Source organism: Culex pipiens, chromosome 2, assembly GCF_016801865.2.
Source record: "Culex pipiens pallens isolate TS chromosome 2, TS_CPP_V2, whole genome shotgun sequence".
In the NCBI taxonomy this organism is placed as follows: domain Eukaryota; kingdom Metazoa; phylum Arthropoda; class Insecta; order Diptera; family Culicidae; genus Culex; species Culex pipiens.
In genome coordinates this window covers 74,658,019-74,674,772 of record NC_068938.1, presented here as the reverse complement: position 1 = coordinate 74,674,772, position 16,754 = coordinate 74,658,019, and positions in this window count along the sequence as shown.

Genomic DNA, 16,754 nt, shown 5'->3' with positions numbered 1-16,754 from the left:
AAATTACGCATATGAATTACCCTTGGACATTTGCTGTGGCTCATGCACTGCTTGATTGTTGAGATTTTTCTAAAATAAAGAAATTAACCAGAAACTGTCATGCACCATGAAAATATATTTTTTAAACCCTCTCATTCTACACGGATAGAAATCCTGTAAGCAAACCCGGTAGCTCTATGTTGTCGATTTTGAAAACGTTTACATTTTGGTTCACGTTGCGATTTTGGGAACATTTCAAAGGCCTACAAATTCGACAGGATTGGTCAGACAAATCTCGTCTCGAAAAATGCCACCGAGACCTTCTGGGATCGAACCCAGTCTGACTGGGTGAGAGGCAATCACGCTTACCCCTACACCACGGGTCCCATTAAATGACATGCCTCTCGATTTATGGCAGTTGAGTAACGGGAAATTGCACCGACTTTTTTACGACTTTTTTATGAAAAATACGTTTTTGCGGAATTTTGAATACGCCATTTTGGGTCGTACCGCCCCATCGTCACGAATGATTGAAAAATTGATCGCGGACTCGTGATCAGGTTACCACATGGCTTATGGATGGTCCCTTACTTGGCTTTCAAATAACTTTGCAAGTTTGCATTTTTCCATTTTTATAAGTTATATAATACTTTTCAATGAAAAGTTATAAATGATTTCCTAAAAGAGAAATTTATTAAGGATTTTTGATTATTATAATTTTGTATACTTTTTCAAACTTCTTATATATTTTTTTCCCCTCGACTCTGGAATATCAAAATCAAGGGGGAAAAAGGGGGAAAAAATTGAGCCCAAAATTCAAAATTTGTAAGCAAAAAGAATCAAAAATGCATTATACATTATTACAGATAAAACGATAAAATAAGTTTTTGCGATACTTTACATTGGAATTTTATAAAAATTCCAAATATTTTTGAACGAGCCCAAACATGCTTAAAATGATCATCATTGCAAAAAAATGCATTTCAGTTTAATTTCGGTTGATTACACTTCTTTTTTAATTGACAATTTAAGGTTTTTTGAAAAATGTTTTGTTTGCCTCCTGAAAAAGTCATATTTAATTGTTTGTTTATAAATGATTTTATATTTCTTTTAGTCAGGGATGGAATAATCGCAGAAAAAAATCATTCTCGCTTGCGAACTTTCTTCACCCGCGAATGAGAGAGGCGGCAAATCTCGCAAAAGAAAATCGCTCTCGAAGTTCTCCATGAAAATCCCTTCGGATTTTTTTCTCTTGATGAACGTCCAAAGATTTTTTTTTGATGATGATTATTGCATCGCTGTTTTTAGTAAAACATATTTTTATTAAAGGCTTACTTAGTTAAACATAAAAAATTTCTTTGCTGATTTTTTCATGAAAATATTATTTTTAATTGTCAATTGTATTCTGACTTTGGAGCTTTACATTTTTCACATTTACTATGAAATCTATTGAAAAAATTTCAAGATATTTTCGAATGCTGTTTCAACAGAACTTAAAACTTTGAATTCATAAAATAAGTCCGCAAAATCCATTTAATTCTATCAATGTAACCTTGTTTTCTGATGTCACTGTCAGGCCTTAGTAAATATTTGTCAAAGTTTATAATTCTGGAGTTTTTTTTAAGGTCCAATAAACCAAATTTTAAGTTTTTGCTTTTTGGGTGTTTTTAATACCCCTGACTCAAGGCGGTTTCAAAAACACCCAAAAAGCAAAAAACTGGAAATTTGGTTTATTGGACCTTTAAAAAAAACTCCAGAATTGTTTCCCCACTTTTGCTTGGCGTCCATGTCATCTCATAAAACCTCAAAACAGTGGAGCAATTCTCTGAGATTTCGGTCATTCGATTTTTTTGTATTTTTTAATCTGGCTGAAATTTTTTTGGTGCCTTCGATATGCCCAAAGAAGCGATTTTCCATCATTAGTTTGTCCATATAAATTTTCATACAAATTTGGCAGCTGCTCATACAAAAATGATGTATGAAAATTCAAAAATCTGTATCTTTTGAAGGAATTTTTTGATCGATTTGGTATCTTCGGCAAAGTTGTAGGTATGAATATGGACTACACTGAAAAAAAATGATACACGGTAAAAAAAAATTTGGTGATTTTTAATTTAACTTTTTGTCACTAAAACTTGATTTGCCAAAAAACACTATTTTTATTTTTTTTTTATTTTTTGATATGTTTTAGGGGACATAAAATGTCAACTTTTCAGAAATTTCCAGGTTGTGCAAAAAATCTTTGAACGAGTTATGAATTTTCGAATCAATACTGATTTTTTTCAAAAAATCGAAATATTGGTCGCAAAAAATTTTCAACTTAATTTTTCGATGTAAAATCAAATTTGCAATCAAAAAGTGAATTTAGTGAAATTTTGATAAAGTGTACCGTTTTCAAGCTTGAACCATTTTCAGGTAATATTTTTGAAAATAGTCGCAGTTTACAATTTTTAAATTAGTGCACATGTTTGCCCACTTCTGAAAAAAATATTTTTGAAAGGCTGAGAAAATTCTCTATATTTTGCTTTTTTGAACTTTGTTGATACGACCCTTAGTTGCTGAGATATTGCCATGCAAAGGTTTAAAAAGCAGGAAAATTTATGTTTTCTAAGTCTCACCCAAACAACCCACCATTTTCTAACGTCGATATCTCAGCAACTAATGGTCCGATTTTCAATGTTAAAATATGAAACATTCGTGAAATTTTCCGATCTTTCCGAAAAAAATATTTTCATTTTTTAAAATTAAGACTAACATTTCAAAAAGACGTAATATTGAATGTTTGACCCTTTTGAAATGTTAGTCTTGATTTGAAAATTTTAAAAATATTGTTTTCGGAAAGATCGGAAAATTTCACGAATGTTTCATATTTTAACATTGTAAATCGGACCATTAGTTGCTGAGATATCGACGTTAGAAAATGGTGGGTTGTTTTGGTGAGACTTGTAAAACTTCAATTTTCATGTTTTTAAACATGATGATTTTTAATGAATCATTAATTTGTTGTAGCCTTCTTAAATGCTGTGAAATGTTTTTTTTTAATTAAATGATTACTATCTACGTCTTTCTTATCGGATTCCCTTAATGTCATTTTACGTTATACTTTTCACAAGGATTTGCTAAATGCTGCACCGTTTGTTATCTCTTTTTCGTCAGAAATTGGGTAAACACAGAAAATGAATGACACACAAAAAACACAGGAAAGCTCCGTTTTCATAAAATATCATTTACTGAAAAGTTTCTCCGACTGCCTCTTCTGACTCGGCGGCTGTAAAGAACCAAGGTGCAAGGACCTACCTCTTCTACTTCAACCCCGACGGTCGTCAGCAGTGATAACAGAGTCGTCGTCTCCCTCAAGAGACTGTTCCGAAATGAAAACAAGAAATTATGTGTACATTAATTTCGAATTAGAGCGGCGTTCATGCCGCTGTACGAGAGAGAGAAAACTCTGAAAAACAAGCCCCTCGAGACTGTCACTCGTTTCGTTTTAAATTCCTTCGAGGGTGTAAATTTCTGTCACAGACTCTCTCGGTGACTCAGTGGCACAAGGAAGGAAGGAAATTCTGTATGATTTTTAGCTTAGCGTAAACAATGTCACAGCCGGAAGGAAGGATGTTGTTTTAATGTTGACTTGAAAAGAGTTGTACCTTCTACCTAGTTGCAGAGTTGCAAAAAGTCAGATGGAAATCTGTTCTAAGAACTATGCTTCAATTATTGACTCTTATTACTTTCAACTTGGATCAGTTTTCTTCAAGGACTAGCCATTATTACATTCTTCATAGTTGTATTGAATTAAATTCTTCAGGAAATTCTTTCCAACAGTTTCTACCTAGTTTGGTATCTGCTCGATATGCTTTCTCCGAAATCCCTCCTCCCGAGCTTTTTGAATGCTCTCTGGTGCACGTTTGACGCTGTGCTGCTACTGTTTCCATACAGTACCGGCTGGAACAAACGCGTCGTGAGTCTATCACGGAATATCTCAATGCCTGCAGCGCCATAGTACGTTCTAACCTGCAAGTCCGCACACACACACACCACATTGTTTAGCATCGAGTCCAAAGGTTACGTGGGCACGACCAAACGAAGACCGGATAGCTGAACGGTAGAGCCAGATGTTTTCCACGAGCATGGTTGCACTCTTGGACGCGGCCAGAGGGTATCACTTCTCACAGCAGCGCTGTCCGGCTTCATGCAAATAGTTTCGGGGCTGGCAATGTGACCCAGATTATCGCAAAGAGTTTACACGACACTAGCAAAAACCAAGCGAAGAGAATTCACGGAAATTGCCATCAGGTGAGAAGAGTTTCAACTTTGTGTCTTATCAGCAAATAGAGCCCCCGGGCCGGCCAGACAGAAGGCCAAACCCTTGCTCTATACTCGCTATATGTGCTATGAGTCATATTTGCAATACCGGCGTACGGCTCGCAGTGTGTTTACCTGTGAAGAATGCGCTGTTTTAACATTTTCGCTTTCGGTGTGACATTAAGGCAAAGCCAGAGGCGCGCAAAACTGTGACAGGCATTATGAACCATCGTGCGGGCAAGTTCTCGGTGTGGAACCGGTTGGAGAGTATAGTAGAGTTGGGTTGAAAATTAATTTCCCTTTCGTGACATTTTGTGAGCTATACACTCCTATTTTGACGTGACACAGATTTAACTTTTGGAAGGTATGTTTTGAAGAACTAAGCTTTCAAAATTTTTAAATCACAATGACAATTCAAGCGCTATCGAAAAACTTTTTACTTAAGATTGTTTAAGATAGTTAACAAACATTTTCCCAGAATATGGTGGGATTTTATGAATTCTACCTTAAATGAAAAGTTAATGAAGTTTTGCCCAATCGTTTAAAATATAATTGGGAAAGCGTATTTTATTGTTGTTTATGGACACGTTTTACAAGTTTTGACATGGTATGGTAACATAATATAGATTTCTGGAATAGTCAAGAAAATCTGGAACTGTCAGGGAAAGTCAGTGAATTTCATACCACGCCATGACATTTGGATAGCCTGATAAACTCGTTTTTTGCAAATCTAATCTTAATTTAATTTGTTTAAGATGATGTCGGGAAATTCGGCAAAAAGTAAAAAGGCTTGACATAATTTATAGGATTCAATTTCTCTTGTTTTTTTTTAAATCGCAGCTTTTAAATTTTAAGTTATAGCAAAATGTTGATCAAGAATATAATTTATGAATTCTTTATTTTTTTTGCCTGTAATTTTTCAATGTTAATTATTGCTTTTATTATTTTTATTTTCTTTTTTGTTGTTCTACGAAAAAACTTTACTTACATTATTTTATGTTTCTCTTGTTAAATTTGTTACTGATAGTATTTGGCTTATTCTACCACCTCCTTTAATTAGTTCTCGCCTTTTTAGTTTTTTTTTCTTGTTTTTAAAGTCACTTTTTCAATGTTTTGCTCGTTTTTCACATTTTCTACTAATAATGCTTAAACGCATAATCAAAGTTGGCCCTAGAAAAAAAATCATTTTTAAAACATTTTCAAAGTTACATAAAATAATTCAAACTTCCAACCCTAAAATTTTCTAAAATTTTAAGAGTTCTTCTTTCCAATTATTTTTTTAACGATTATAAATTGGTTGAAAAAAAGATTCTTGGTGAATTTTTAGATTGAAGCCGGCCTAAAGGCAGGGTTGGATTATCGAGGGTTAATTTTGCATTTTATTTTTTTCTTGATAAATGTTGAATTTAAAATAAATAACGAAATCATTTAATATTTTTAATGTTTCAAATTCTTTGAGTATTAGGCAATACGAAGTCAGACCAATATTTGAAAGGCAGCTAAATATTTTTGATTTTATAGTTAAAATGCTTAAAAAATCTCTGCATGAGAAATTGCTTTTTGAGATGAATTGAAGCAGCGAAATGCTTCAATCTTATAGCTTTTTCAGAATTTTAGAATTTTTTAAAACTTTATTTTTAACCACTTTTTGAGGTTTGCGTTCATATTCAAAGTTAGAAAAGAGAGAGTTTTTTTTAACGGACCTATAAGCTTTTGTCAAAAAAAAACTCTAGTTTTGAGACATTCAAAATTCTAAGAAAAACTGTAATTTAAAAATGGGACCCTGTGAAAACAAAAACATAGATAAAATAATAATTTTGTATTGATTTTTAAAGACTTTTTTGTTGTTTTTTTCCAGTAAACTTTTAGCGTAACAAAAAATGTAAAAGCCTAGTGTGGTTTTTACTCAAAAATCTGAAATTCGATTATCCGAGAGTTTTTATGAAACTTCGGGTAATCAAATCATAAACAATTTTTTTCGCATTTATTGATTTTCTGAAGTTAAACATCAAATTCGAGTTTTACGACTAAATTTTAGTCAAAATCATTTCCTCAACATTTTCAATTCAATTCAATTAGTGTATTATTAGAATTTAACAGTTCTACTCCAGGATGTTACATATGCAATTCAGCGATTTGAAGAACCTTTCAACTTTCTCAATATTTAATTAACGCCATTTTTGGCGCCAATTCTAAATCACTTTAAAAGAGTTTAAAAGTGATATGTAGATCGACAAGCAAAATTTAAAATTATCGAGTCTGGATTGTATTTGAAGTTGGAAACATATTTTGTCCTATTTTTATTCGCGCCTGAAACAATACAATTTTTTTACTTAGCCAATGCTATTTTTAAAAACTATAGAAACAAAAATATGTTTGGTCTTGAGAGGTCAGGGAATGGATTTAACCCTCTACAACCCAACCCCGCATCTATTTTTCATCCAATTTTTGATGTTTAAAAAGCATTGCCAAGAAGAACTAGAAAGTTTTAGGGTTGGAAATTAGGGTCGTTTTATGTGACTTTGCCAATGTTTATAAAAATGGCATTTTTTGGGGGTTAAATTTGACTATGTTTTTAAATGACATTTCTTATATTTTAAGTGAAAATAAGTATGAAGTGTCCTAGACCTGCCTCTAAGATTTTTTTACAATTTAAATGAAACTGGTACCATACTTTAGCAGAATATGTGAAAAACAAACAAAAAATTGAAAAAGTTATTGTAAAAACACGAAAAAAAAGTCAAAATTACAGGATCTAAAACAAGATAAATGCAAAATTAAAAACCTAAAATAAAACTAGAAAAACATAAAACAAGAGAAGGAATATTTTTCGTATAACAAAAGTTGGTCAAAACGACCTCCTGAACACGGGGTAAAAAAATCGAAAAAATAAATTTTAGCAATAGAGGGTTAAATAGACACAATGCTGGGATTATTTTTGCAAAAGAAGCATTTCAACTCACTTTTTAGCTAGCGGTACGGGTTTTCATCTAACAAATTATATCATTATTTTTCCAAAGTAAAAAAATCTTTATATACATTTGACAAAGCAAACAGTATTGATTAGAAACTTGGAAACTTCATTTTTAACATTAAAAATTAGACCAATAGTACTTTTTCTTTATCAGTGTCCTTCAGGAAGTGATTCAGTGAAACGGTCAGTTCAAATGCAAAGGTGGCGCGTGAAACTCATCATTGGTTGGCAGTAGAACTACCAAAATATGTCAGAAACTTGCTCATTACTGAATGGCAACGGAGTTTGTTTTGGGTATAATTATGCAACAATTTAGCTGTTCGCTCACACTTATCATTTATTTAACGTTGCTTATTGATATTACTAGTTGCAATTAAAGTTATCAAACTATACGCTTTAAACTCAAGTCAATTACCTGTTTTATTACCAAGTCAATTCCACCGCACGCTGATAACACGATGTGCTGTCAATATAATGCCACTGATGGTGCGAAGTCTGTGCGCGCACCTGCCTTACCCGAGGGGGTATCGCACGTCAATTGACCAGAATAAATGGCCAAACAATTGAACACCCTGGCCGCCCGCATGAATGAACGAACATTGCCGCACTATAATTGTCATTTAATGGTCCGTAATACCCTCAACATGGGAAAAGGGAGAGTCGGGAGGGGCAGGAGTGTCTCATTAGCCTGTCGGGGTTTTCGTCACTTCCGCCGTGTATGTGTGCGTCTCGTGTGTCTAATTTTGCACTTTTGCGGAATTAGATAACCTCCCGCTTGGTGTGTTCTATCTGGGTCGACGATAAAGTTCCGTACACGGAGAGACTGTGCCCAGAAATTTTAACAATTAAAATTGTTGATTTTACTTTCGTAAATTTCACAAAAACGTACTTGTTACGGCCAATTTTCAGTTGAATCAACCAAAATTCAGTAATAATTTAATAACCTGTTTGTTGAAAATGCTAAAGGCAAAAAGCTAACAGATTTCCCGAACTCGAATGAACGTGCTCGACTGTTAGCTTTGGTTTTAGAAAAATCAAGATTTTTTTTGGTTAAATGTAAATATCAATTGGTTGATTATTTAAAAGATGAACTTGGGTTTGTTTACGTTTGTCATTTGAAGTCAGGATTCGAACAAGAGCGGTCGATTTGTTGAGTTTGTGTTGTTAATTGTGAAGTGAGAGAATGTGAAAGGTGAAAATCACACTATTTGGCTAATGTTGAAGTGCAAATCGAAGTGAACACTGTTGCAACTGTGGAGGTGCAATTGGTGAGTAAGTTTGTTGATGATTTCTTTGCAGGTGATAAACTATGAAGAACAAGACGAGGACATTCGCAATGAGGACCTCTGATGCGAGGGGACTTCATGACAATGTTTTAAGGAAAGGGAAGGGCAGTGAAAGGAAGAGGCGGGCGAACTCTTGCACGACAATACTTGCACGGGCAAATTTAACAAAAGGTTGGTTAATCTAAGTAAGTATGGATTTATTTTTACATAACAATTTATCTGTTGTGATTTTAATTAGAAAACTGAATAATCAAAAACCTTCGTGCTTACGATGGATACAATTTTAATGAACCATTTTTTTTCAGAATCATCAACCATAAAATATATGGAAATGAGTACACATAATATCAAAATAAAAATGAGATGATGGGAAATGTCTAAAAAATAAAATTTATAAAAGATATACAAAAAAAGATAGAAATATTTCAAAAATGCTGTTAATAGAAGACTGCTAAATAAACTGGTAAGGAAACGGAGCATTATTGATATTTCTTCTTTCCTCATTATAATTACATTTATTTACGATCCTTTTTTCAGTTTATAGACAAAATTAAGGATTTTGTATCAAATTACTAATAAATTTTATATGTCTATTTGCAGCAAATGGTTCGTTTTGGTGTAAATTCTGTGTGAAAAATAACTAAACCTGAGACCGTTGTAGATGATGATGACTTATCGGATTAATTTTATACAACATAATAACTTACTTGGTGAAATATCTTCAAGGAATTCACGAGAAATTAAACATCTTTTATAAATATGTTTAACAAAATTTGTAATATGTTTTATTATTATTTTTTTAGATTTATGCAACGTATTTTTTTCAAACTTTAATCAAACTTTACATGTTTTATAATAACAGATAATAAAAAGTTTTGTTTTGATGCTTTTTAACAGTAATTTAATAACTTCATGCAAAAAAAAACAAATTAGTACAAAAAGTTAAAATTTTAGGCAGAATAAATGCGAATATAAAAACACCCAGCATTAATTTGTGAGGCATTATTATAAAATTTACTGCAAATTCAATAAAAATATTGCTAACAATAGCTAATTATTGACTACATGCACGAATGTTTTTCTGTATTTAAGTAAGACATTAGTTAAAATTATAGCTAGAAATTCAGCCCGGCCTGTATCGTTAGATAATTAAAGAAAATATATATCGACACTAACATAAATTATGTTTAATTAAGAAATGTTTTGTTATAATTCACTAATAACTTGCAGCATGCAAAAATATTTCAGTTAATAAAACGAAAAAAATTGTTGAAAAATAGTTGAAAAGTATGGCCCAGCCTGTTTTTTACAGAATATTCCACAATATTTCAGCTTAAAACAAAAAAAAATAGTTAATTTTCTGAAAAAAATATTCTAGCAGTCGACTGCTAGAATTTTTTTCGGCCATTTAACCAACGAAAATGGCAATTCCAACTATTTTTTTAGTTAATTTTAGTTACTGGTGGTCAGCAATTTTGGGTTAACAAAATCAACAATCGATTGTTGAAAAAAAGCTGTGTAAAAAATTAACCCATACTTTTAGTTAAATTAACCAAGATTTTCTTAGATTTGCCCTGGCCGGTCTCTCCGTGTAGAACAGTTGAACTGGATACATTTAGTTTAAACCTTTTTTAAAATTATATTTTACATCGAAAATTTACTGGAAAGGGCAAAATTTCAACAGTTGAAAACTGTGCAAATTCATGTAGAAATGTAATGGTAGCAAATACTTGCAGGAACTTAATATAACCATCACGGCTGTGAACGTTATCAGTCTGGAAGATCAACACTGTCACACAGCTCCAGAAATAGCATTCATTCAAATTCACTCTCTACCTCCACCTCCTCCGAGACGCTGAGCCACGATGTGACACTTGATGTCACATTAAAATTTAATTTCAAAATCTTCGTTCTCTTCTTCGCTTTTCCAATCCCATTTTCCGTCGGATTCAATGGTCCCAATCCGTGAGCCCTGGTGAGAGCGAGCGCGCGCAAAAACCAGCACTTGCCATTCAGCTGTCAGGTTTAATTTGTGCGTTGCCCTGGCGCAAATGTCAAAGTCGTGTGACGGTGGTTACGGTGGTGATGGCGCTATACAGATGGAGTAGAATCAGAGGGAAAATTAAGACCATTTCACAAACATTTAACCAGCGAGAGAAAACCCATTACCTTGGCGAAAATTGCAACGATATAAAATTATTGCGGAAAAAAAATCGACTGCCCGTCAACGGGCCTGTTACCGCATCGGGATTGCTGTACGGTCATCGAGCGTGTAATGGCAGGTGGAAGCGCCAGGAACGCGTGGCCGCAGGCGTGAGCCCGTATTGTAACCCGGGTGACTTTGGGCAAACTAATTATTTAATTATTTGATGTAATTCATCTGACATTTTTTTTGTAATTGATCGAAAAGTACATAAATATTTAAAAATAACTTCATTCTCAACATTGTAGCATTTCAATGTGGAGTGGGTCAAACTGGTTTACATCTTGTACAGACCTTGGGCTTTGGAAACTTCGTTTTTTAAAATGGGAACTTGTTTTGTTGAATCATAATTCCTTGCGATTCAAATATCATATCGCTCAAAGCTACTCCGTCTTACACCCTTTTCTCGGATGAAGTGATTCGGAAATGTGCGGTAAAGAAAATAACCTCTCTACCTCAGCAACTGCCCTAAGCTTTCCGTAGACGATTTTTTTTCGCTCGTCCAGCCGTTCTGCGCACGTGTTCCGCCATCAGTTGCCGTGAAACTGGAAAATAACGTCTGCGAGTAAAACCTCCAAGCATCTAACCACCTTCTTCATGACTTCCGAAGAAGACTTCTCGGTGAATTCTCGGCAATTGCCACCTTGCCACGCTCGTTGCGCGGTTTCTTCTCTGTACACAGTAATTTCCTAATGAAATTTCCCCCCTCCCCTCGTCCTTCACCACTCCAATCCAATTCATTCGCTGCGGGGTACCTTTTTGCATCAATTAGCGTTATGAGCACCGAGAAAAGGGTTAAAAAATCAACCTTTTCGCCAAGTTTTCCCCTTTGATGATTGCAAACGCCAGTTGGTTTCATCGCCCGCCACTACGCAGAAGGACCGCCGTCATTTCGAATTTCCCAAAAACCGTGATGCATCCCAAATTGCGTGATCGGTGGAAAATTGAAAGATCATTAATTATTAGTGACAGCCCACGCCCCGTCGTCTGCGCGCGGTGGTACTCGCTTCTTGGTCTGGTTGACGAGTTTGGAGTTTTTGCGTTGGTTTTTCACAGTCTCTTGACTCGCTGGTTTCGTCGTCCGTCTGGAATTTGCTGTGTGGCTTTGGTGGAAAATGTGAAAATTGACAACCAAGACGAAGGACGGCGATGTTGACGCAGTGATTCGCCGAAATCGTCAGCATATTGGGTGGCCAAAGTGGACGCAACAGGGTTCAAGCTCGAGAATTGGTCACGTTTTCTAGATACTCGTTGAGACGGTCATCAAGAATTCATGAGGTTACATTTTTTCAATTTCATTAAATTTAGGGGAAAGTGTAACAAGCTAAGGAGGTGCTCGTTATAACCCATTAAAAACGTTAAAAAATCGGTCGGATTTTTTAAAATCATCTTATTCCAGGTCTTGACTGAGACTTTGATAGAAAAAGTTTTTTAAAAATCCTGGTTTTTTATGTAAAAAATTGATTTAATTTTTTTTGATTTTTCGTACGTTCTACTCAACTAGTGGGACAAGACGAACAACCCGTTGGGGCAAGAGGAACAATGCATCAAACAACATGTTAATTTGCTAACAATTGAACTGTTATCACTTAGATACATCAGATTAGAATGTATTTGAAATGATTCTTTCATTTTCAGATTAAAAAATAATATTTGACTGAAAATTTGATCGTTTTTACGAAAAAAAAATATTACTTAGATCAGGGGTGCTCAAAGTTTTTGAATGGCGGGCCAAATTTGAAGCTCACATGAGCTTGCGGGCCAAATGTGAAAAATGTTTTTTTTTTAATTTAAATAGGCGATTGCAAATATTTTTTGAAGTTTACATCCCTCGACTCTGGCCAAAGTCGAGGGTGGGGGCAAAAAAAATACATGCTATGGTATAAAATTTGTAATGAAAAAAATGTTTACAGATGCATTTTACAACTGCCTAGTTGTTTTGCAATCGTAAGTTTTCTAAATATCTATGTAACGAAGAATTTTTTTTTCACATAAAAAAAGCTTTTTGCCGTACATTGGAATTTTACAAAAATTGAAAATATTTTTAATCGATCCCAGACATGCTAAATATAATTTTAAACGTAGCTTTTCTAAATTGTTTTCAGTTGGTTAGACTTCTATTTCCATAAACAAATGAAATTTAAAATAAGAAATGTTGCTCCCTAATTTTTCGATCTGATAAAAAAATATCTATTAAAAAAAATATCCACAAGCTTTTAATAGCAATTTGCATGCCTCATAAAACATTTTGTGGCTGAAAACGATTGTAATTTCTCAAATATATTGAAAAGAAGGTATTTTATTGAATCCACCTTTATTTTCCTTAATATTTCAATGATTATAAAAAAATAAAAGGGGTGACACAAACTTTGCAAAATGGTGGAATTGAATTTTAAAATAAAGTGCAACAATTATGACAAATCGTTGCAAAAGGGGTCAACTATTATTCCTTAAATTTCAATAAAAAATGAATAAATTTTGGAATGCTTAGTCAAATTTTAGTCAATCCAAATGTCAAGATTTCTGGGTGGAAAGTTTCTAAGCAGTGAAAAAAAGTTTGAGGCTCAGCTCATAAGAAAATGGTGCATTATGTGTAGTATGAAATACATAAGTTTTTGCTATTTTAAAGTGTTTTCAATGTAAGTCAAATTTTAACGTTTTATAACTCCAAAACTTTCCAAAAATCTTGGCGGAATCATCTTTTCAACTTTCAATCTTCAACAAAAAATTTGCGTCGTACAGTCGGGATCAAAGCATGGATGAACCATTTCTTGAACACGAATAAAAAAGCTTTTAAAGAACTATAAAATCATTTTACAGATGGGTCAAAGGGCCATTTTTCATGATCTTCCAAAATTTGTCCGCGGGCCACAAAAAATCACCTCGCGGGCCACGTTTGGCCCGCGGGCCATACTTTGGTCACCCCTGACTTAGATGATCAATAGTAAAATTTTATGATTTTATGATATGTATGGACATTTTTGTTAACAATTTTTTATCAGTTTTTAAGTACTTTTATGTATCTATTTCACAATAAAATATGTTGTTTCAGCAATTCGTATTTTTTTCCTTACTAAAAATCCATATGGTACACTTGCCCCACCTGAACATGATTTTTTAAAAGCTCTCAACAAAAAAAAGTTAAATCATACTTTATAATAGGTGCAAGTCTTTGGTAGGGACACTACTGATCTAGGAAAAAAAGCATTTTGATAAAATGAGCCTTAACACGAATCCTAAGCCTTATTTTGTACTTTCCAAATATTATTAGAAAACAAAGGTTTTAAAAAAAAAACTTCAGTAAATCTTATGCCCCGTGGCATTTACGTCGTTTTGGCGGTTATGTGGTAGTAGATTCAACTAATTGCATTGCTAGCAACAATTCCTCATACTGAAAATAATCAAAATAGTAAAAATTACTGCCGTTCGAGCGATTGTTCCTCTTGCCCCATATGGTCCATATGGTCTACTTGCTTATTTGTTACATGGGTAATTCTCCGCCAACTCACACAGCAGTTGCCCCGACCCCTCTTCGATTTGCGTGAAACTTTGTCCTAAGGGGTAACGTTTGTCCCTGAGCACGAATCCGAGGTCCGTTTTATTTATATCTCGTGACGGAGGGGCGGTACGACCCCTTCCATTTTTGAACATGCGAAAAAGAGGTGTTTTTCAATAATTTGCAGCCTGAAACGGTGATGAGATAGAAATTTGGTGTCAAAGGGACTTTTATGTAAAATTAGACGCCCGATTTGATGGCGTACTCAGAATTTCGAAAAAACGTATTTTTCATCGAAAAAACACTAAAAAAGTTTTAAAAATTCTCCTATTTTCCGTTACTCGACCGTAAAAATTTTTGGAACATTTCATTTTATGGGAAATTTAATGTTCTTTTCGAATCTACATTGACCCAGAAGGGTAATTTTTTCATTTAGAACAAAATTTTTCATTTTAAAATTTCGTGTTTTTTTCTTCTGTTCTACAAAGTTGTAGTTTTTTTTTTTTTTTCTATTTTTTGAATAAATAAAAGTAAACAAAAACTATTGTATTTTTCCACAACAACTATAAAGTTTTTTTTTAAAGAACAAGCTTTAAAAAGAAATTTATTCATTCTGATCGCTGCAAACATTTTAAGAAAATTTAAAAACGTCTCAAAATGAGTCAAGTAATTAGAGAGCAAAAAATATCGAGCTAAACATTTTATTAGAGACACACATTTTATTCGAAAAAATCGCTGGCAAAAAGTGGACAACTTGTTTCAATTCCTATTTAAAAAGAAAACTTGAATGGTGGTATTTTAACTGATGATACGGTAAAACACATTATCCACAACTCTGTTGATTTTCGCAATAAAACTCATAATTTTAAAAAATATCGTTTTTGGGCCCTTTTAACTTTCCAACTGTTGTTTATAATGGGCCCTTTCCAAATGTAATTTCGAAGAGAACAGGAAGGGCACTAAAGCGCTATCACTTGATTGTTGTTTTTGATGATGTTTATTGTCCTTTTTGTTTAGTTAGAAAAAATGAGGAATTCAGCGGAAATTTTGATAATTGGTGAAGTTTTGTGATCGAATGGTGAAGATAAGGTTTGTGAAACATAAAAATTCTTCAAAAGTGTACTGGGGTTAAAGTTCCCACAATAAAATCAACAACAAAAACAACATATAAAGTTCCTTAACCACAAAAAAACTAACGAAAATTTAAAGCAATATTTAATCTAGGCATTTGTTTCTTATTTTCTTCTATTTTTACCATGTTGGAAAACATTGGCTTAGTCACATAAAACAAGTCAAATCGTCTGATCATCGAGCTCATAATGTCCAAAAAAGTATAAAATCTCTTTCCGATTATTATTGAAGATCAAAGGTTAATGAAATTTTAGTAATGCTGAATTTTTAGATTGCATCCTTCTAAAGGTGGAAAAGTCGTTGAGACGACTTTCACCTGAAACTTAGACTTTAAAAACAATGCTCCAAATTTAGACAGTTTTCAAATAACTGTTCAAAATTAATGAAGTATAACAATATGCTAACCAAATTTTCACAATATTTGAAACAAACTCTAGCAGTACTTTTCAACGCCAACATAATTGACTCTAATATCAACCTCTAATAGCCAATAAATTATCGCTCAATCATCCGGCAGCCATTTTTAATTAAAAATACAAAAATAACCATCAGTTAGCGCCAGCAGAGTTTTCCTGCGAGCTTGCACCGCTGCCATCACTTCACCGGGCAAAATTAAAACCTTTCATCAAATTAAAATACATTCAGCGCCCTTGTCCTACCCCTCCCCCCCTTTTCCAGCATTTCCCCTGCAGAGTTCGTCCCACGTGACATCTCTCTCCTGTTCCCGGACAAGTGCACCGGATGTTTTTCCATTTCCATTACCGGCCGGCCGGCTGGTCATCATCGTACTTTACTCAAATTAATCAGAGTTGCTACTGTGAAAATTTGTAATATTCCAATATGGGTTTCACAGGTAAAATTTGCACAAGTTACTCATTTTTTCACTGTGTCCTTAGGTGTGGTATTCCAGTGATAGATGAAAGGCGACAACTCATCGGCGTCCTACCGTCCCCACTTCCCACCTTTCCCAGAACAGCTCATTCTTCGTCTCGCTGCTGGCAGGTCGGTAACAGTTGTTGACACTTTACAGACCACTGACGGGCGATCGACCACTGGCACTGCTGCCAACCTACCCTCGTTCACGTTGGCCACTCTTTTTTTCTCGATTGACTTCATCGTTTGTAACCTGGTGGCACCTACCCGGGCACAGTGGGATATTCCATTGTTGGTGGTCAAAAGTTAGTAAATTCAATTTTAGTTTACTTTAAAATACATTTGCAATATATGTATATAGACATTTTTCTATGAATCATTTTTTTTTTTACGTATGACCTAACTTTTTCTCAACACCTAGTCCACTGTTTCATTACGCTGACATTGGCATAAAGGAAAATTGAAATATTTGATAAAATCCCGTTTTTTCTCCCTCTCTGATCCCCATAC